Source organism: Balaenoptera acutorostrata, chromosome 10, assembly GCF_949987535.1.
Source record: "Balaenoptera acutorostrata chromosome 10, mBalAcu1.1, whole genome shotgun sequence".
In the NCBI taxonomy this organism is placed as follows: Eukaryota; Metazoa; Chordata; class Mammalia; order Artiodactyla; family Balaenopteridae; genus Balaenoptera; species Balaenoptera acutorostrata.
This window is the reverse complement of record NC_080073.1, coordinates 45,663,067-45,686,865: the sequence shown is the minus strand read 5'-3', so window position 1 is coordinate 45,686,865 and position 23,799 is coordinate 45,663,067. Positions and strand designations below refer to the sequence as shown.

At 39.1% G+C, this 23,799-nt stretch overlaps 1 protein-coding gene and 1 non-coding gene across 8 annotated transcripts in view; one reads left to right on the top strand and one right to left on the bottom strand.

Moving 5' to 3' along the window:
- Positions 1 to 23,799, top strand: part of ULK4 (unc-51 like kinase 4) — a 547,368-nt gene that overhangs the window by 268,633 nt on the left and 254,936 nt on the right. The window lies entirely within an intron of this gene.
- LOC114235459 (U6 spliceosomal RNA) lies at positions 2,985 to 3,095 on the bottom strand. The gene has a single exon (XR_003621629.2). It is a non-coding gene; the product is annotated as a U6 spliceosomal RNA (small nuclear RNA).

The following is a 23,799-nucleotide window of genomic DNA, read 5'->3' as shown; positions in this document are numbered from 1 at the left end:
CTTTGTACATCTGTGTGAGTTTCTATAGGATAAGTTCTTAAAAGTTGCATATTACACCAAAGTATATGCATCTTTTGTATTTTAATATTACTCTCTGAAGTGGTAATATAAAATTCCCCACACAGCAGTAGTATAAAACAACACCTGCCTTGCCATACTCACAACTGAGTATTACTGGTGTTTTAAAGCAGGGGTCCCCAACCCCTGGGCCACGGACAGGTACCGGTGGTCCTTGGCCTGTGAGGAACCCGGCCGCACAGCAGGAGGTGAGCGGTGGGCCAGTGAGTGAAGCTTTATCTGTGTTTACAGCTGCTCCCCATTGCTCACATTACCGCCTTAGCTCCGCCTCCTGTCAGCATTATGGTGAGTTGTATAATTACTTCATTATATATTTCAACGTAATAATAATAGAAATAAAGTGCACAATAAATGTAATGCACTTGAATTATCCCAAAACCATCCCCCGACTCCGGTCCGTGGAAAAATTGTCTTCCATGAAACCAGTCCCTGGTGCCAAAAAGGTTGGGGACCGCTGCTTTAAGTTGTCAGTTGTTTGTATTTTGACCTGTGTGCTTTTTAATATCAGAGTCAAATTTATCAGTTTTTTTTTTTTTTTGCTTATAGCTTCTGTTAGGAAAGAACTTCTCTTCGACAAGGTTATAAAGTATTAATCCATCTTTTATTCTATACATTTATGGTTTTATCATTAAATCCTAAATCTTTGCTCCAAAATAACTTTGTTGTGAGGAACGACTACAAGTCCAGCTTTTCTCTTCCCCATACCTCCCTCTCACCATCACCAAATTCTTCCAGTGGTGTTCGTTGATGTAATTCATCATGATGGTGACTTGAAATGCCATATTTATCGTTCATTCACTATATTTTGTTTATTGTCTGTATTGACATACAGTAAGCTGCATATATTAAATGTATCAATATAATTTGATGAGTTTTTGCAAAAATATTCAATCAAGATAATGAATGATATCCATCATCACCAGCATTTCCTTGTGCCTATTTTTAACCAATCCCTCCCTACCCCCATTCCTGTCCCAAGCAACTATTAATTTACTTTGTCTCTGTAGATTAGGTTACATTTCCTAGAATTTTATATAAACTAGTAATAAGGGATGGACTTTTTTCTTTTTTAATGAATCCCTGGCTTCTTTTGTTGAGCGTACTTACTTTTTCCTAGGGAGAAAGCATTATGTCTGATGTGAACCATTGGGTTTTGTTAGAATCCTTTAGTAGGTTGAGAAGTTCCCTTTCGTTCCTAGTTTGCTGAGAGATTTCACTGATGGACTTATTTTCTTCATCTATTAAAATCATCATGTAATTCTTTAAAACATTTTTTAATATGGTGAATTTATTGATTGATTTTTGTATGTTAGAACAGTCTTGCCGCCTGGAGTTAAAACCCATGTGATCATGCTGTATTTTTTTAATATATAATGCTGGATTTGATTTAGTAAAAATTTTAAGTATTTTTGTGACTATGTCCATGAAGGATATTGTTCTATAGTTTTCTTTCCTTATAATCTTTTTCTTATTTTTGTATCAGGGTAATGTTGGCCCCAGGGAATGAGTTGGAACATGTTCCCTCTTCTGCAATTTTTTGGGAAAAATTTTCTTTTAGAATTGGTATTTATTTTCTCCTTAAATGTTTAGTAAAAATAACCGGTGAAGCCACTTGGGCTTGAAGTTATCTTTGTGGGAAGCTTTTAAAGTATAAATTCATTTTCACTAATAGATAGAGGGTTATTCAGTTTATTTCTTTTGGTATCTTTCAAGGAATTTGTATATTTCATTTACGCTGTGAGATTTATTGGCATGAAGTTGTTACGATGTTGCCTTATTATCCTTTTAGTGTCTGAGAATCTATAGTGATGCCTCCCTCTCATTTCTGATACTGCTTTTTTGAACAGTGATGAAAAATTGAGTGTTCCTTTTTTTTTTCCCCTCTGATTTAGTTAGCTAGAGGTTTACTGCCTTTATTTGCCCTCTGAAAGAACTAGCTTTTGGTTTTATTGATTGTTTTCCCTATTTGTTTTTTCATTAATTTCTGTTCTTTATTACACCTTTTCTGCTATTTCCTTTGGGTTTCATTTTTTGCTCTTATTCTGATTTTTTAAGAGATGCTGAGGTCATCAGTTTGTCACTTCTCTGTTTTACTACTATAATCATTTAGTACTATAAATATCCCTCTAAGCACTGTCCTAGTTTCAGTTTTGATATGTTTTATGTCATTTTCATTTAGTTCAACATAATTTCTAATTTCCTTTGTGATTTCTTCTTCGATTCATGGATTATTTAGAAGTCTGTTACTTAGTTTTCCCATATTTGGGGCCCAAATGTATTTTTTATTGATTACAATTTAATTACATTGTTGTTAGAGAACATACTTTGTATGATTTGCATCCTGTACAATTTCTTCAGACTTGTTTTATGGCCCAGTCTATGGTAAATGTTTCCTGTATACTTGTGGAGAATGTGTAACTGCTGTTGTTGGTTGGAATGTCCTGTGAATGTCAGTTAAGTCAAGTTGGTTGTTAGTGTCGCTCAAGTCTTCTGTGTCTTTACTGGTTTTCTGTCTACTTGTCTGTCACTTACTGAGAGAGGGGTAATAGTGTCTCTGGCTATAATTGTGTCTTTGGCTATTTCCCTTTCAGTTATACCACTGTTGTTTTCTGCTTTGAAGCTCTGTTATTCCATGTAAAAATTAAATTTGGGATTATGTATCATTTTGAGGAATGGAACTCTTTATCATTATGAGATGCTCCTCTTTCTCCTTGGTAATATTCTTTGTTCTAAAACCCACTTTGTCTGATGTTAGTATCACCACTGCAGCTTTTTTTTTTTTTTTTCATGAAAGTGATTTTATTTTACTTGTTTTTAGCACACCCCTTTCATTTATATTCAGTAATAAATTATTTCAAGCATAACTCAAAAAACACAAGGGCACACACGCAGGTGCGCACACACACAAAAATATGGAACGCTTCACGAATTTGCGTGTCATCCTTGCACAGGGGCCATGCTAATCTTCTCTGTATCGTTCCAATTTTAGTATATGTGCTGCCTGCCAAAGTGAGCACCACTGCAGCTTTCTTTGATTAGTGTTAGTAGGCATATCTTTTCCCATCCCTTAACTTTTAACCTGTCTACACCTTTGTATTTAAAGGTGTTTTTCCTGGAGATAGATGTAGTTTGATTTTACCTCTTTATCCAATCTTACAATATAAGTCTTCTATTTGAGGTGTTTAGAACATTTTCATTAAAAATATTTAAATCTACCATCTTACTACTAGTATCATGTCACATCTTCTGTTCTTCTTTCTCGTTTATTTCTGTCTTTTCCAGCCACCTTTTATATCAGTTGAGTATTTTCCCTTTTAATGGTTGGTGTAAGGTTTACAATATGCATCTTTAATTTACCTCAGTTTGCCTACTATCATGTAGGTAATTACCCTGATGTAATGATTACCTCCCAATATACTACCAGACAAAGTAACCAAGGGTCATTGGACATAAGGGATCACAGATCAAATAAAAAAAACTCACATCACATGATTTATTGACCCAATTAAGTACGTATAATGAGAAGTAAGGCATAGGGTAAATTAACACCTTTTAAATAGGGTGCAAGCAGAGTGACGTACCCCCCACCTGAATCCTGCGGAACAGTGTGTTCGTATGCTTTCCCCCCACACCCCCAGGCTGCATCAGCCTTCCTCAGCGTTGCGTCTGAGGAACAGGGCCCACCGACGGAAAGTATCTCAGGCCAACAGCACACACTTGGTGTGACATGTATAGTTGGCCCTGGCCGTACTTGCCAGTGAACTTGCTGACCATCCATGGGTTTTATTTGTGTTTCTTGAGCAAAGAACACACAGGACCTGAGTAGATGTCACCAGTGTGTGGCTTAATTAAGACTTCATGTATTGGTATCTGCTGTTTTAGTATGTAGTTTAATATTTAGTGTATCATGAATAGTTAGGGCCCAGATGTCTTATGTATGTTTAATGACTCGTGAATACTAGGTATCTTCTGGTCCTTTCATCCATTTTTATTCATGTCTAGCGCACTGATGCTCTATCTTTGTATGTCACATCGTATGGGCATCAGACATTCCATTTTTTCTTCCATCTCGGAATTAAATCCTCCATGTAATACGGAAGTGTACTTCACACCGCTCCGTGTCTTATGTGAGAACCTTTCAGCAGCATATTTCTATTTGTAGTGGCTTCTTGTCACCTACATCATGAAATCCAATTCCTTCCGAACCCTGCATGATCTGACTATGGTTTCCTGTCCCGCCTCATGTCATCCTCACTTTCCCTTCCTGACTGTGCTGTCACCATGTTGACAGCTCAGTTTACTGAACAGGCCACGCACAGGCCTCCTTTTCTCCTCCTCAGGACCTTTGCTTCTATTAGTCCCTCTCCCCGGAATGTTCTCCTCCCGTCTCCTTGCATGGCTGAGTGCATCTCATCCTTTGAATTTCAGAGACCTCTGTACCTCGTCCGCACTATGAGAATAAGGGGCCACACCTGTCTCTGTAGCCTCGCCTGTCATCTGGCACAGAGTAGCCTTAGGTGTTACGTGGCTATATTATAGTTAAGGTATAATGCATTACTATTTCTAATGTCGTGCTAGATGTAATACACAGACTCGTAGAAGGGTTTTTACTTAAGTATTTGTAAATGTATGAAATTGGTCTGTAGTTTTCATGTCAGGCCTACTACTGTTCTTAACTTTATATTGGGATATAGCTGTAGTTTCACAAGAAACTGGAAAGGTGGCACAGAGAGGTCCTGTGTACTGTGCTCAGTTTCCCCCAGTGGTTGTAGCACACTTAACTGTAGTACAGTATCAAAAGCAGAAAATCTACATTGGTACACCATGTTCTGCATCATTCAATTTGTGTACATTTTTTGAGGGTTGTTATATGGCCAAGGATATGGTCTTTTGGTTTATGTTCTGTGGATGCTTGAAAGGAACGTGTATCCTGCTGTTACTGGTTGAAGTGTTGTATAAATGTTGATTAGACCGTTTTGGTTGATGGTGGTGTTGACTTCTATATCCTTGCTGATTTTCTTTCTAGTTATTTTATCAGTTGAGGAGAGAAGGGTGTTGAAGTCTTTAATTATAATTATGGATTTGTTTCTTTCTCTTTTCTTGTCTCCCAGTTTGTGTTTCCATGTGTTTGCATCTCTGTTGCTTGGTTCATACATATTTAGGATTGTTAAGTCTTCTTGGTGATTTGAATCACCATGTTATTTTATCATTATAATTTTGTCATTATGTAATATCTGTGTTCCTTTTAATTTTCTTTTCTCTAAAGTCTGTGTTTTCTCATATCAATATAGCCACACCTGCTTTGTCTTGATAAATGTTTGCAAGGTATGTCTCTTTCCATCCTTTTAATATTCAGCCTCCCTTTATCATTATAGTTTAAATGAGTTTCTTGTAGGCAGCATATAGTTGGGTCATTTTTATTTCTTAATCCACTCTTCAAATCTGTCTTTTCAGTGATTTATGTAGACCTTTTATTTTTAATGTAAGTATTGATGTTCGATATTAAGTTTGCCATTTTATTTTTCTGTTTGTCCTTTTTTTTTTTGGTTCTTTCTCTGTTTTCTTTCTCCTGCCTTCCTGTGGATTACTTGAATATTTAGTTATCATGTCTCCTTTTTTTTTTTTTTTTTTTTTAAATCATGTCTCCTTAATCTTCTCTAGGCTGTGGCATTTCCTCAGACTTTACTTGTTTTTGATGACCCTGTCAGTTTTGAGTATTACTGGTGTTTTGAAGAATATCCCAGAATTCGAGTATGTCCAATTTTTTTTCATGATGAGATAGTTATGGGCTTGGGGGAGGAATACCACAGAGGTAAAGTGCTGTTTTCATCACATCATATCAAGGATACATGCAATCAACAAGACCTGTCACTGAGTGTGTTAACCTTGATTATGTGGCTGGGATTTGTCAGGTTTCTCCACTCTAAAGTTACTTTTCCCCCCATTTCCATACTTTACTCTTTGGAAGCAAGTCATTAGGCACTCAGAGGTTGGGGATTAAGTTCTGCCTTCTTGAGGGCAGAGTATCTAAGTAAATTATTTGGAATTTTCTTTACAGGAGATTTATCTCTTCTCCTCATTTAATTACTTTTTGACAACCTTAAAATTTCTCTCCTAGTTATTGGCTCTTCAGGTTTTTTTTTTTCTTCTTTAATTTACTTTGGAAATTTGAATTTTTCTAGAATACCCAATCCATTATTTATTAAAGTACATTGTGTAAATATTTATTTTCATATTGGACATTTACCCTTCTTCCTAACTTGGTATATTTGTGACTTCTCTCATTTTGTCTGCATTAAGATAGTGTTTAATGCTTTTTTCCCCAAATCACTAGGTCTTGGATATTTACGAATTCAACTGATTGTATTCTATTACATTAATTTAAAAAAATCATTAATCATTCCTTTTTCTCTTTTCATTAGAATTATTTTGTTCTTGTCCTGGTCTCTTGATTTAAGTGCTTTTATCCACTTATCAGTTTTCCTTCTGAGAAATAACAGGCATCAACCTGAGCTACATCTGTTTCCTGAGTGTGTGTCAGGGAGAGAAGTGGAAAGTGGTATTATGTGGAGTTTTGGGGTGGGACCTGTGGCCATCATTGTTGTTCAGTCAGTTGGTCATCAGGCACTGCTGGGATTAGAGAGGAGAATGAAACACAGGTCTTGGCCTCAGTGAGCTCACAGTTTACTGTGGAGGCAGACATAACTCGATAGCTGTAACAGAGAACGGTGTAAATTGTAACGGAGACACAGTGGGCCAACCCCCTGCCGTGGGGTGATCACCGCCCCTTCCAGGAGGGAAGCACACTTGGGCTGCGCAGGTAGTGTTGCAGTTTGCACATCGGACCATATTCACCAGCAGAAGTGTGTATTTGCTCTGTCTGCTCCCTTCCGCAAAGGGCGGGCGTGCCTGTCCTTCCCTTGCTTGGACGACTCTGTTCTCCTGCCAAGGTAAACTGCCAGTGAGTCCTCGTCTCTCTTCCCAGCTGTCTCTTCTGAGGATCACCTGGTCTCTGTTGACCAGGTGAGATGCCTTTGTCACAGGTGCTCACAAAACCCTGTCCTTCTTCATAGCACTTGTCATTTTGCAGTTTGATGCTTGTTTTGTGTGATGAGTTGATTAAAAGTCTACCGCATGATTACTGACTTCGTGAAGCAGGAACTATGTCATATTTGGTCGCCATCGTATCCCTGCACTCAGATCACTGACGGGCACATAGTAGGTGCTCAGTGAATACCTACACGGTCGAGTGAGTGTGTAAGGGGGAGTGGTGGTGGATGGAAGGAAGGTGCTTGGGGTCCACACCCCTGCCAAGGGGCTCAGACTCTGCTTCTTGTCCTCTGTGAGCCTCAGAAGAATATTAACCAAGGATTTGACATGGTTCAATTTAATTTAGAAGGATCTACCTGGGAACCATTTGTGTGTAAAGCACATTTTAGAACACGTGAGTAAAACAAGCAGTGTTAAGTAGATAATTTTTATTTCTGTAGATATTAACCAGTAGTTATTATTCACTAACCTTCCCATTTTGAAAATGCCTTTTCTGAGCAGTCTTATTATATGTTAATGTAGATTCTCTCCTGTGCTGTGGGTAGGAGTGATGCTGAGAGTTTCTACCTATGAATATTGTCTCCACCCGTCAAGATGTCCACGTCCTAATCCCTGAAACCTATGCACATGCTAGGTTGCTGGGCAACGGGAATTTAAGGTTGCAGGTGGAAATAAGGTTGTTAATTAGCTGACCTTCTGCTAAGGAAATGATCTGGGTTTTATCCCCGTGGGCCCAGTGTAATCACAGGGTCCTTAACTGTGCAAGGAGGAGTCCTCAGAGATGTGAGCAGGACTCCACGGTCACTGGTGCCTTTAAAGGTGGAAGGTGGGGCCCAAGGGATGCGGCGGCCTGCAGAAGCTGGAAAAGGGAAGGAGACAGCTTCCAGGAAGGAACACAGCCCTGCCAACATCTTGATTTTCAGTTCCGTGAGACCCGCCTTGGACTTCTGACCTCCAGAACTGTAAAATAATACTTTTGTGTTAATCTGCTAAGTTTGTGGTTAATTTGTTACAGCAATAATGGAATACTAAGGGAATACCGCTTACTATATTTTATGATAAGCCTATCATGTAAACAATCATGAGGAACATCACAGAGCAGTCTTTGTAGAAGCAGCAACTTGAGACTGACTTGGAAATCTGCTTGGGTCTTTTTGTGTTTGTGTATTTGGTGGGTGATAAAAATATCCACATATATTTGATGTTTTCTTAGATTAAGACTCACATTATGATTCTTGATCTAAATTGGTCGAAGCAGAAAAAATGTTCTTTTTTTATTCTGATGCTGCCCCGCATGATTCACACGTGAATACTTCCCGCCGCACCATATAACTACGGCAATTTCTAGGTTTCGTTGTAAAAATGATTCATTTTGCTCTCCGTGACAGGCTTTCGTTTGAAATATATTACTCATGTGCTCTGGGAGATTGCTCACATACGTCTCTCTCCCCTTGTCTGGTCTCCTGAGATGCTCTGTATCTGTTGAATCACTGGAATTTTATTTTACTTCACTATAAAATGTTTTATAGTTTTCCATAGCTCCAGTTGAGCTACTTTTTAACAATTAATGTTTTAGAGGGTTTAGTTTAGAAAGTATGCAGTGCTGTAAACTGTTTAGATAGATGCCGGGGGCTGCAGCTGAAGCCAGGCCAGGCCTTTCTCCCTGCGATGGAGGCCGCTCAGCCATGGGGTGGTGAGGTCAGCTGGGACCAGGGCGAATCTGCTTTGATTGGTTTTGCATATTGGGGATACTTGTAATGTTTGGTGGGTCCACTCAGTCCTCAGGGGCCTTAGAACTCTTAAGGTTTATTAGCTTGGGTCCTTTGGGAAGTCAGGGACTGCCAGTAATGAAAGGCATGCTTAGAAAAGAGTTTTTTTTTTTTTTTTTTTTTTTTTTTTTAGGAAGTGGTCATTATTTTTTTAATTTAGGGAAATACATGTCAAGAGGCATGTTTTGGTTTTCACTTTTTGCCACGTGGTATGTTTTGCCAATGTATCTCCCTTGGTCCACACAGAGAAAAGAATTCTTGGACCCTGTTGAGTTGCCTCAAGAATCCTTAAGGAAGGCCCAGCTACAGAAGAAGAGTTAGCTCTTGGGTTGGCTTTGGATGGCACATGGGGACATATGTCCCTTAAGGCTTTTCCACGGTGCCCCACCATAGGGTGGGGAGATACCAGAACATCTGGGTATCCACTCTGGGTGGGACTTCCCTTCTCAGTCACCTCCATGCTGCCTGCGAACAGGGGCGCTCAGTGGATTTTACCCCTGACTCCTAATTGAGGACTCTGCAGGTGTGGCCTGTTCTCAGGCCTGGCCGCCCACCCGGGGAGCTGCAGAGAGACCCTCGGCTGGGATGCTACCTCTGTCTCGAGGGTGGAGGTCAGGGATGCTACGGTAGCGTACGGTACACAGGGCAGGCCCCAGCAAAGACCTCCCTGGCCCCAAATGTCAGTAGTGCTCACGTTGAGAGAGCTTTCCCTGGAATCTGGCTCACTTTCTTCCTTCCCACGTCTACTGCTGTCATCATCCTTGGTGACTTCAGCTTTCGTGTGGATGGCCGTCAGTACCTCAGCCGTCTCACTTCTAATGTTCTGTTACATCCCCTGCACGTACCTCGTGTGCCCAGCCTGGGGACGCATTTCTAACCTTGTCCTCACTCATCAGTGAACTCCCTTCACAGTCTTCACTCCAAGCAGCCCACTTTGACCGCCCCTCTGTCCTTCCAGCTCACCTACTATGGTTCTCTCAGGAGTCCTTCCGCCTCACGGGGGTGTCCAGACCCTTGATGCCGCCAGTCTCACTATCTGCCCTTCCCTTATGTCCTCACTTGCCTTTCTCTGCTCCGTGATCTATCCATCTCATGCCCTTGGACCCCAGTTCCCTTACCACCGCCCCCCTCCTTCCCTATTCCTTACCTGCCACAGCCGCACCTTTTATTAAGCCCAACTCTTCTCCTGTTTTCCATCAACCCTAACCTGATAAATTAAAATCTGCTGGAGAAAAACACAACTATACTGACTATACTGGTTTCTCTTTAACTGACTGATTCTCAATTGGGAATCCGTGGTGTTCTGTGTGTCCCCACTCTCAAACGACAGCTCCCACTACCGAGCGGCCTTTAGCTTCATTGAAACGTTTGCTCATCCAGCACCAAAGCTGCCGACCTCTAGGCACGTGTACCCATCTCCTTCTCTTTCTCCCACACCGCCCCCTTGATGGAATGACTACAATAACCCTGCTTTTATCAATGGCAAACCAAGTCTTCGACTTGTGTTCTGGGCCCACCCCCTCTGGCCTTTGTAAGGTTTTTCTCTCAGCAGTTGTCTTCTCTGGCTCTCTTGTTAGGAAATACTAGGCATGCTCTTCTTCCCACACTCCTCTGCAAGTTATTACTTAGTTTCTCTTAGCACCCTCGTAGCTAAATTTCTTGAAAGAGTTGTCCTTGATGCTCTCTTTTTTACCTTAGGCGGTTTCCTCAGCTACTCTGTAGGTTTTTGTTTCACTTCTTTACTGAGATTGTGCTTGTCAGTGTCAGCAATGACTTTCACACTTGCACATCCCATGGTCTCTGTTGTTACTTCCTTGACCTGAAAACAGCTCTTGATAAAATTGCCTGCCCTCCCTTGGTGAGACCATCTTCGGCCTTGGCTTCTGTGGCCCCACCCTCTCCAGTTTCCCTCCCACCTCCCTAGCTCCTGCTTCTCAGGCTCCTTTGCAGACTCCTCAAGCTGTATTTGACCTCGAAGATTCAGGGCGCTTCAGAGCCTGTCTTGGGAGCCCTTCTCTTTTTTTTTTTTTTTTTTTTTTTTAATTATTATTTATTTATTTAATTTTGGCTGTGTTGGGTCTCCGTTTCTGCGCGAGGGCTTTCTCCAGTTGCGGCAAGCGGGGGCCGCTCTTCATCGCGGCGCGCGGGCCTCTCACTATCACGGCCTCTCTTGTTGAGGATCACGGGCTCCAGACGCGCAGGCTCAGTAATTGTGGCTCACGGGCCTAGTTGCTCCGTGGCATGTGGGATCTTCCCAGACCAGGGCCGAACCCGTGTCCCCTGCATCGGCAGGCAGACTCTCAACCACTGCGCCACCAGGGAAGCCCAGCCCTTCTCTTTTTTTTCTGCATACTTTGCCATAAGTAAATCTATCCATGTCCATAGCTTCAAATACTATTGCATTAGTAATTCTCCATTGACTGCCCTTTTTAGCATGACTAAACTGCCTTTTTTAGCCTGCTCAGTGCCCCAGGAGGCCGACCCAACCAGCTACATCACCTGGTTTCCTTAGCCTCTGGCTTCTTTGGGGTTCCGCCAGTAGGAGGTGCTGGCGTGATTGAGGGCAGGAGGAGAAAGAGGTCAGGATACTTATTTTCCTTATTGCCTCCCCGCCTGGTGACAGTCCTGGCAGTGGCTGCATTCCTTTATAACTGCAGTTCCTGTCCGGGGTCCCCTCCTCTGTGGTTCCAGCTCATCCGGGGCTGTGGCAACACGATCCCTTTCCCTTGTCACTTCAGGCCTCAGAGTAGTCACTGCTGGTCCCTGGGTGCTTCACCGCCCCTGCTGGCTCTCTCCAGCTTGCCTATGCATCTGTGAAGAGTCCCTTCACTCTGCAATTTCAAAAGCTAAGTCCTTTTGAGTGTGCCATGTGTCATCTCATCTGGTCAGTGCACCACCTGTAATCTGATGACACTATCTGTATCTGCTGCAGACTTCCAGATCTTATGTTCCACCTTGGTCTTTCATTTGGAGCCCAGAGTCTTGTGTTGAGCCGCCCATTTGAAATCTCCACATAGGTGTCTTAAAAGTATCTCAAACTTCACCTAGGCAAAGAGGTTTTCTGATTCTGTGCCCACTGCCCTTCCTCACCCATACCCAAACTGTTGCTTCTATAGTTTTCTCCATCTCCGTAAAATATACCTCTCTCCATGCATGTAGGATGATCCCAGATTATATTCTCTTCTTCTTCTAAACATACCTCCATTTGCCTACTTTTTCCATCTCTGTTACCACCACCATGTCCAACTCACCGTCATATCCCACCTGGATTGCTGCGATGTGTCCTGCCTGACTCATCTCTCTGCTTCATCGTTTCTTTTTCTTACTATCCGGGCTCCAAATAGCAGCCAGATTTTACCTTCTTAAAATGAAAATTATATATCCCTCCCCAGTTTAAAACCTGCCAGGGTTTGACATACTGCTGAAAATAAAACCAAACCTCTTTACTCAGACTCACAAAGTCCACATCGTCTCTTCCTTGCACCCCTCACCACTTGCCCCATCACCTGCTTCAGCCACAGTGGCTGTCCTGTTTCTCCAACTTGTCAACCTGATATCCACTTGGGACCGTTATGTAAAGTTCCATTTGCCTAGAATGCTCTCCCCTCACCTTGGTATGGCTGGTATCCATTTATCATTCAAGTTTGTCTAAATCTTACCTCATCTGGGAGGTGCTTCCCCCAACTGACCCGGTGTTTACTTAGTCACTATCTATCAGATCACACAATTTTAATTCTTAATGTGGCCCTTAATACTTTTTCATATTTTTGTTGCTTATTTGTCAGTTTTGTGTCTTCACTCAGTAAGATTTAAGCTCCGTGAGGGCAGGGATCTTCTTTGTCACATTCAGCACTGAAACCCCAGCACCTGGAAGAGTGAGTGACATTACTAGAAATTTTATTTGTTTTTCTATTGATTACCTATTCATGGCCTTGCCCATTTTTCAATATACATAGTTATCATTTTCTTAGTGATTTATAAGTGCTCTTTATATGTTAATTACATTAAATTTATCACATATGACCTAAATATTTTCTTAGTTTGTCATTTGATTTTTAGTTGTATTTGTTGATCTTAGACAGTTCAGATACTTTTGGAGTCACATCTATATACTTTAAGATTTTGGTTTTGATATTAGACTTTAAAATAATTTCCCTGCTCCTAATTAGAACAACATTTCTCTTTTATGGCTGTGATTTTATTTTCTAACATTGAACTTTTGAATCTACTTAAAATTTGCTTTGGAGTATGATTTGAAATAAAGATCTAAAATTGTCTTTCTCCAGTATTTAATGATTTAACACATATTTAGGGTGTTTAGTATATACAAGGTGCTTTATACATATTAACTTCTAATCCTCATAACAACCTTATGAAGTAGTTTGCCTCATTGTTACAATGAAGAATGCAGAGGCACGGAGAGGCTAAGTACTTGCCCAAGGTCACAGGATAGTAAGAGTCAGTTCTGTCTTGCTCTGGAGTTTTGTACTGTTAACCATTACAGTCTGCTACCTCTTTACTGTTAAGTATTCATTTCTGCACTGTTTTGTAAGTAGCCCATCCATCTCTACTGTTTGGAAAAAGCCACTTTTAACATGATGTGAAGGTATATACATACTCAGGTCTCTTCACAAACTTTCTCACCTGCTTAATTGTTTTAACCTCTATTGTAGTGAAAGTACCACACTTAAAAATTTAGACTTTCATTTAATCTTTTCCTCATTCTTCTTCTTCAGGTGTTTTAGTATTGTTATACATTTTTACTAAAACCCAACTTTATAGAAAAATAAAAACCTGGACCATCTCTATTAAGGTTGTTTCAGTTCCATAAATTCTGGCTTTATTAAAGGAACCATGAACAGACTCTTAGTGGGATATGAGGAATTACTTTTTCACGCTATGATGACTCAACTCTACGGCCACTGCAGGTCGAGTCTTCATTGGACATGAGATTGTAGTGTGAACGTGATTAGCACAAGGCTGGTGACAGACTAGATGCTCAATAATTATGCTATAAATGCAGAAATGAGAATAATGTGTCCGTCTCCACATTCTTTTTCTAATTTTCATTTGTATCCTTTCTGTCAGCCTTACATATTTAATGAGTAATAATGATTTTACTCAAATGAGATGAGGCGTTGAAATCTGTCCTCTCTTGCCAGTTCCTGTTGGGGAGAGAAAAATGCTGAGTTTCCAGGGTTACCCTTTCCTCCTCCACTGCTATTATCATCCCTACTGGAATGGGTCAGGAGAGGCACCAAGATGTCTGGTTTCTCTGCAGGGACTTTCAGAGATTTTATTTTCAGAAAACTTTCCTCATTAGAGCCTAGGCAATTTGGGTCCACAAGAAGAAGTTTAGTAACACAAACCCATTGTTTCTTATAAGGAATTGTTATGTAACCCATTGTTTCTGAGGGAAATGGAAGCATCCATTACATGAAATACTAGTCATTGGAAACCAAGATGAGCAGGGAGATAGAGTATCATTGGGTAACCTTTTGTTCTATTGAGATTGGCATTATGTATGGCATCTTTCCAAAACCGATCAATAAATAAAATTCCATACCTTCTTTTATTATGCTGCATGCTTTTGTTTAGGTCAGCCTAGCCACAAAATGGTTTATATCCTAGGGATGAATGATGTCGTTCCAGGAAGAATGTTTTCCATTGAGTATTTTCATAGAATGTTCCATATATCAATATTTGTAATGGATTTCTTATGATGAGCCTTTGGAATTGATGTGCTACTTTAAGGACCACATTGTTTTCTTTTTTTTTTTAATTAATTAATTTTTAAATTTATTTTTGGCTGCATTGGATCTTCGTTGCGGTGTGCGGGCTTTCTCTAGTTGTCACGAGCGGGGGCTGCTCTTCGTTGCCGTGCGTGGGCTTCTCATTGCAGTGGCTTCTCTTGTTGCGGAGCATGGGCTATAGGGCACGTGGGCTCAGTAGTTGTGGCTCATGGGCTCTAGAGTGCAGGCTCAGTAGTTGTGGTGCACGGGCTTAGTTGCTCAGCGGCATGTGGGATCTTCATGGACCAGGGATCGAACGCGTGTCCCCTGCATTGGCAGGCGGATTCTTAACCACTGCGCCACCAGGGAAGTCCCCACATTGTTTTCTAATAGATAAGACATTAACCTCCCACTTATATGGAGTAATTGTTGGTCCTAATGGTTAATCCTTGAAAACCAAAATAAATAAATAAATAAATAAATAAATCATGTCAACTGAGTCATGCAATTTGGCTTATATTATGCATGTATTATATATGGCTTGGGTTCAGTTGAAAAGTGAAAACAAAACTGGACTTTAGTGGCCTGTGGCAACATTCACATTTTGCAGTGCAGATGTATGGTTCTATATTACTCAGTGTCAACTGAATATATTTTTTCTGTGTGTGGTTAGTTTGTCTGTCATTAATGAAGTTTGTGATATTAGTTGCTTAAGAAAAATACACTCACCAAAAAACTAGGGTGGGAATGTTAATGTGCCTACCAGAAAGCAATTGTGTAAGTAATCAACTTAATGGTAATATTATTTTATACACTTATTTCTGCATGTATTAATATTTCCTCTTTTATGTTTCAAGTTAAGGGGCCATTCAAGGGTAAAACACTTCCCATAATATATGGATAGAGTTTGATAAACTCCTAGGCCAAGCTAAGGGTAGTGCAAGTTTTTGTTTCACTTACTGTGTTGTTTTGTGCTTTCACCATGTGTGTACAAACTCTATACCCATCTGCATAATTATTGACATGTACACATCAACATTTTTCCTTTGACATTTTCTCAGGCAAACTCGTTGCACTTATATTATTGGGGAGAAATAATTTATGCCAAATAATTTTAATAAGGTAAATATTTAGGGAAATGAGCAATGACTTTTCCCCCTGGTTAAATGTTAAAATATATTTACAGAACCCATCACTGCTTTAGGAGTCAAAGAACTTGGGAAAAGGAAGAAAATGTGATAGTCTGTTCATTGGAAAAGGAAAAACAAAACAAACTAGAAAATATTTGCTGGCACTTAGATGAAATAGTCCCTGTGACATTTGATCAGTATTTACCTAAGGAAAATTGTGAAAAAAACATACGCATTTTCTGATTTCCGGTGGTTTGTATGAGTTTAAAATTGTATATGTTCTACATCAGGAAATGGTAACACCCTAGATCATCAGTTTAAAAAACTTAGTATTGTCCTTTAAATATAATGATTGCTTTTCCTTTTTGTACAAGTGTTACATTTAGATCTTCATTGTATGAAAACTAAAATATACAGAAAAGCTCAAAGAAGAAAATAGAAATTAGCTATAACCCCATACCCAGAGGTAATCATAGTTAATATTTAGTGTATTTCTGTGTTTGTATCTATGTGTCTCTCTCTATACATCTTTTCTGTTTTAGATATGAGCTAATAAATTTCTTTGTGTGGTTCCAGTATGCATGAATTTCAACTACTGTGGTTTAGTTAAGTAACTCCAGTTTCCTAGAAACATGGCTCAGATTTCACTTACCATGGTATATAAACTGTGAGTAATTGCATTAAGTATACAGTTCACTGCTAGCTTTTTAAATCAAGTCACTAAGTGAATAACAGATGCACATCACGATGAATGGCCTATCACATCACTTCTTTCAAAGTCTATTGGTGATTTGTCATGGTGTTTCTGTTCAGGCTTAGACAGCAAAATCTGTTCTTGTGTTTCCTTCTCATCTTCCAGTGATAAAGCCACAGGACATTTCACAAACGTGGATAATTGAAAAAGAGATTGAAAGACAAAAGTTCGGCAGAGAAAGGAAATGTGATAATGCTGGAAATAAAATTTTAATCAAATGTAAATGGAATTAGAGAATAAAAGTCTGTGAGAATGTTGACCACTGCTGCCATTCCAGGAAGTCTAGATATGCAGCCAGAGGAACTCAGCAAAGGTACATGTATTGACACTAGTGAGGAAGGTGGTTGTGCTGAAAAGAGTGAAGATCTCCCAGAGGAAGTGACATCAGTTAAACAATAGCATGAAGGGAACTCTCAGAGATATTTCACAACATTGAAAGACAAATGATAAAATATTAGAAAATGAGTATGACAATTCCCCAAAGCATAGAAGAGATGCTCAGTTTATAAGTTATATGATGAGGAAAACACAAGTACTGTTCAAACTGTTGTCTGTTGGTGTTTTACAGTGATGAAATAAAACACTTTAATTCTCAATGTTTCTAATGTTTCAAATTACAGTGTAGTAAATATCAGGGTTTAAAAATTCCCCTATACATGCATAGCTGATAATAAGAGTTTTGAATGTTTTGACAACAAATTTTAAAGGTCATGCAACAATTATATTTTTTTCCCATTAATTATTAAGGTCACTTTGTGTGATTTTAACTTGCACAGTCATTGTAGCAGTAGTTTCTGTAATAACTGTAGAGGTTACAAATAGTATATTTTCCATCAAAGAGAGATCCTTTTTTTCTTAGGCATTTAGGGTAAGGGGTGGATCAACTTAATCCAGTCAGAAAGCAAGCTGTGTCAGGGCTGTCTTATTAAGACTCCGTTCTAACTTTGGTACAGTCTGTTCTTTACGTGAAGCTTTCCTGGATGTTTGACTGAGACCTCTTAGTTCTTGTCCCCTCAACTCTGTAAGACTGGAAGATTCAGCTCTATCCTTCAGAATGTCCCAGCCTTATTCTCACATCTAATGCCTCACGTACATTCAAACATATTAAGGCAAATATCTTAAGGGAGAGACCATCTGAATGCTTGAAATGGATTGCTTTTCCTGACTGGTTGTTGTTTTTTTCTTTCCTTCTTTCTTTCTTTTTTTTTTTTTTGTTATTGGAGTATAGTTGATTTACAATGTTGTGTTAGTTTCAGGTGTACAGCAAAGTGAATCAGTTGTACATATACATATATCCACTCTTTTTTTAGATTCTTTTCCCATACAGGCCATTACAGAGTATTGAGTAACTCGAGTTCCCTGTGCTATGCAGTAGGTTCTTATTAGTTATCTATTATATATATATAATATATATATATTTATATATAGTAGTAGTATGTATATTTCAGTCCCAATCTCCCAATTTATCCCTCTCTGCCACAGAGCAGGATAAAGAAAAAAGAAAGAAAAGAATTGAGGACAGCCTCAGAGACCTCTGGGATAACATTAAATGCAAGTAAATTCGAATTATAGGGGTTCCAGAAGAAGAAGAGAAAAAAAGAAAGGGTCTGAGAAAACATTTGAAGAGATTATAATTGAAAACTTCGCTAACATGGGAAAGAAATAGTCAATCAAGTCCAGGAAGCACAGAGAGTCCCATACAGGATAAATCCAAGGATAAACATGCCAAGACACATATTAATCAAACTATCAAAAATTAAATTCAAAGAAAAAATATTAAAAGCAGCAGGGAAAAGCAACAAATAACATGCAAGAGAAACACTATAAGGTTAACAGCTGATCTTTCAGCAGAAACTCTGCAAGCCAGAAGGGAGTGGAAGAACATATTTAAAGTGAAGAAAGGGAAAAACCTACAACCAAGATTACTCTACCCAGCAAGGATCTCATTCAGATTTGATGGAGAAATTAAAACCTTTACAGACAAGCAAAAGTTAAGAGAATTCAGCACCACCAAACCAGCTTTACAACAAATGCTAAAGGAACTTCTCTAGGCAGGAAATACAAGAGAAGGAAAAGACCTACAAAAACAAACCCCAAACAATTACAAAAATGGTAATAGGAACATACCTATTGATAATTACCTTAAATGTAAATGGATTAAATGCTCCAACCAAAAGACACAGACTGGCTGAATGGATACAAAAACAAGATCCATATATGTGCTGTCTACGAGAGACCCACTTCAGACCTAGGGACACATACAGACTGAAAGTGAGGGGATGGAAAAAGGTATTCCATGCAAATGGAAATCAAAAGAAAGCTAGAGTAGCAACACTCATATCAGACAAAATAGACTTTAAAATAAAGACTATTACAAGAGACAAAGAAGGACACTACATAATGATCAAGGGATCAATCCAAGAAAAATATATAACAATTGTAAATATTTATGCACCCAACATAGGAGCACCTCAATACATATGGCAAATGCTAACAGCCATAAAAGGGGAAACCGACGGTAACACAATAATATAGTAGGGGACTTTAACACCCCACTTTCACCAATGGACAGATTATCCAAAATGAAAATAAATATGGAAACACAAGCTTTAAAAGACACATTAGACCAATAAACTTAATTGATATTTATAGGACATTCCATCCCAAAACAACAGAATACACTTTCGTCTCAACTGCTCATGGAACATTCTCCAGGATAGATCATATCTTGGGTCACAAATCAAGCCTTGGTAAATTTAAGAATATTGAAATCGTATCAAGTATCTTTTCTGACCACAGCCCTATGAGACCAGATATCAATTACAGGAAAACAACTGTGAAAAATACAAACACATGAAGGCTAAAAAATACACTACTAAATAACCAAGAGATCACTGAAGAAATCAAAGAGGAAATCAAAAAATACCTAGAAACAAATGACAGTGAAAACACAACAACCCAAAACCTATGGGATGCAGCAAAAGCAGTTCTAAGAGGGAAGTTTATAACAATACAATCCTACCTCAAGAAACAAAAAAAATCTCAAATAAACAACCTAACCTTACACCTAAAGCAATTGGAGAAAGAAGAAAACAAAAAACCCAAAGTTAGCAGAAGGAAAGAAATCATAAAGATCAGATCAGAAATAAATGAAGAAGAAATGAAGGAAACAATAGCAAAGATGAGTAAAACTAAAAGCTGATTCTTTGAGAAGATAAACAAAATTGATAAACCATTAGCCAGACTCATCAAGAAAAAAGGGAGAAGATGCAAATCAACAGGATTAGAAATGAAAAAGGAGAAGTAACAACTGATACTGCAGAAATACAAAGGATTGTGAGAGATTACTACAAGCAACTATATACCAATAAAATGGAAAACTTGGAAGAAATGGACAAATTCTTAGAAAAGTACAAACTTCCAAGACTGAACCAGGAAACGACAGAAAATATAAACAGACCAATTACAAACACTGATATTGAAACTGTGATTAAAAATTTTCCAACAGAGCCCAGGACCAGATGGCTTCACAGGTGAAATCTATCAAACATTTAGAGGAGAGCTAACACTTATCCTTCTCAAACTCTTCCAAAATATAGCAGAGGGAGGAACATTCCCAAACTCACTGTACGAGGCCACCATCACCCTGAAACCAAAACCAGACAAAGATGTCACAAAAAAAGAAAACTACAGACCAATATCACTGATGAACATAGCTGCAAAATCCTCAAGAAAATACTAGCAAACAGAATCCAACAACACATTAAAAGGATCATACACCATGATCAAGTGGGTTTTATCCCAGGAATGCAAGGATTCTTCAATATACACAAATCAATCAGTGTGATACATCATATTAACAAATTGAAGAATAAAAACCATATAATCATCTCAATAGATGCAGAAAAAGCTTTTGACAAAATTCAACACCCGTTTATGATTAAAACTCTCCAGAAAGTGAGCATAGAAGGAACCTACCTCAACATAATAAAGGCCATATATGACAAACCCACAGCCAACATCATTCTCAATGGTGAAAAACTGAAACCAGTTCCTGTAAGATCAGGAACAAGACAAGGTTGCCCACTCTCACTGCTATTATTCAACATAGTTTTGGAAGTCCTTGCCATGGCTATCAGAGAAGAAAACGAAATAAAATGAATCCAAATCAGAAAAGAAGCAGTAAAACTGTCACTGTTTGCAGATGACATGATACTACACATAGAGAATCCTAAAGATGATACCAGAAAACTCCTAGAGCTAATCAATGAATTTGGTAAAGTAGCAGGATACAAAATTAATGCACAGAAATCTCTTGCATTCCTATACACTAATGATGAAAAATCTGAAAGGGAAATTAAGGAAACAATCCCATTTACTACTGCAACGAAGAGAATAAAATACCTAGGAATAAACCTTCCTAAGGAGACAAAAGACCTGTATGTCGAAAACTATAAGACACTAATGAAAGAAATTAAGATACAAACAGATGGAGAGATATACCATGTTCTTGGACTGGAAGAATCAACATTGTGAAAATGACTATACTACCCAAAGCAGTGTACAGATTCAGTGCAATCCCTATCAAGCTACCAATGACATTTTTCACAGAACTCAAACAAAAAATTTTTACAATTGGTATGGAAACACAAAAGACCCTGAATAGCCAGAGCAATTTTGAGAAAGAAAAATGGAGCTAGGGGAATCAGGCTCCCTGACTTCAGACTATACTACAAAGTGACAGTAATCAAGACAATATGGTACAGGCACAAAAACAGAAATACAGATCAATGGAAAAGGATAGAAAGCCCAGAGATAAACCCACACACCTATGGTCAACTAATCTATGACAAAGGAGGCAAGGATATACAGTGGAGTAAAGACATCCTCTTCAATAAGTGGTGCAGGGAAAACTGAACAGCTACATGTAGAAGAATGAAATTAGAACACTTTCTAGTACCATACACAAAAATAAACTCAAAATGGATTAAAGACCTAAGTGTAAGGCCAGACACTATCAAACTCTTAGAGGAAAACATAGGCAGAACACTCTATGACATAAATCACAGCAAGATCCTTTTTGACCCAGCTCCTAGAGGAATGGAAATAAAAACAAAAATAAACAAATGGGACCTAATGAAACTTCAAAGCTTTTGCACAGCAAAGGAAACCATAAACAAGACAAAAAGACAACCCTCAGAATGGGAGAAAATATTTGCAAACGAAGCAATGGACAAAGGATTAATCCCCAAAATATACAAGCAGCTCATGCAGCTCAATATCAAAATAAACCCAATTAAGAAGTGGGCAGAAGACCTAAACAGACACTTCTCCAGAGAAGATATACAGATTGCCAACAAACACATGAAAGGATGCTCAACATCACTAATTAGAGAAATGCAAATCAAAACCACAATGAGGTATCACCTCACACTGGTCAGAATGGCCATCATCAAAAAATCTACAAACAGTAAATGCTGGAGCAAGTGTGGAGAAAAGGGAACCCTCCTGCACTATTGGTGGGAATGTAAATTGAAACAGCCACTATGGAGAACAGTATGGAAGTTCCTTAAAAAACTAAAAATAGAACTACCATATGACCTACCAATCCCACTACTGGGCATATACCCTGAGAAAACCATAATTCAAAAAGAGGCATGTACCACAATGTTCATTGCAGCACTATTTACAATAGCCAGGACATGGAAGCAACCTAAGTGTCCATCAACAGATGAATGGATAAAGAAGATGTGGTATATATACACAATGGAATATTACTCAGCCGTAAAAAGTAATGGAATTGAGTTATTTGTAGTGAGGTAGATGGATCTAGCATCCGTCATACAGAGTGAAGTAAGTCAGAAAGAGAAAAACAAATACCGTATGCTAACACATATATATGGAATCTAAAAAAAAAAAGTTCTGATGAACCTAGGGGCAGGACAGGAATAAAGACACAGAGGTAGAGAATGGACTTGAGGGCACTGGGACAGGGAAGGGTAAGCTGGGATGAAGTGAAAAACTATCATTGATATATATACAGTACCAAATGTAAAATAGATAGCTGGTGGGAAGCAGCTGCATAGCACAGGGAGATCAGCTCGGTGTTTTGTGACCACCTAGAGGGATGGGATAGGGAGGGAGGGTGGAAAGGAGGTGCAAGAGGGAGGGGATATGGGGATATATGCATACACATAGCTGATTCAGTTTGTTATGCAGCAGAAACTAACACAGCATTGTAAAGCAATTGTACTCCAACAAAGATGTTAAAAATATGTATATATACCCAAAAGCATTGAAAAAAAAATAGTACTGCTCATTGACAATGCATCTAGTTATCCAAGAGCTCTGATGGAGATGTACAACCAGATTAATGTTGTTTTCATGCGTGCTAACACAACATTCATTCTGCAGCCCATGAATCAAGAAGTCATTTCAACTTCTAAGTCTTACTCTATGAAAGACATTTCATAACGCTGTAGTTGCCATAGATAGTGATTCCTCTGACGGATCTGGGCAAAGTCAATTGAAAACCTTCTGGGAAAGATTTACTATTCTAGATGCCATTAACATCATTCATGATTCATGGGAAGAAGTCAGACTCTCAATATGAACAGGAGTTTCAAAGAAGTTGGTTCCCACCCTCATGGATTACTTTGAGGGGTTCAAGACTTCAGTGGGAGAAGCAACTGCGCACGTAGTGGACATAGCAAGAGAACTAGAATTAGAAGTGGAGCCTGAAGATGTGACGGAATTGCTGCAACCCTGTGATAAAACTTTCATGGATGAGGAGTTACTTCTTGTGGATGAGCAGAAGAAGTGGTTTCTTGAGATGGAATCTGCTCCTGGTGAAGATGCCGTGAAGATCATTGAAATGATACAAAGGATTTAGAAGAGTGCATACACTTAGTTGATAAAGCAGTGGCAGCATTTGAGAGTGTTGACTGCCATTCTGAATGACGTTCTGTGGGCACAATGCTCTCAAACAGAATTGCAAGCTACAGAGGAATTGTTCATGAAGGGACGAGTCCACGGATGTGGCAGACTTCATTTTCGTCTTAGTTTAAGAAATTGTCGCAGCCGTCCCAACCTTCAGCAGCCACAAAAATGACCAGGCAGCAGCCATCAGCATCAAGGCCAGGCCCTCCACCAGCAGAAAGATTGTGACTTGCTGAGGGTTCAGGTAGTGGCCAGCATCTTTTAGCAATAAATTATTCTTAAATTAAGGTATGTACGTTGTTTCTTTAGACATGACGCTTTTGCACAACAGACTATAGTGGAGTGTA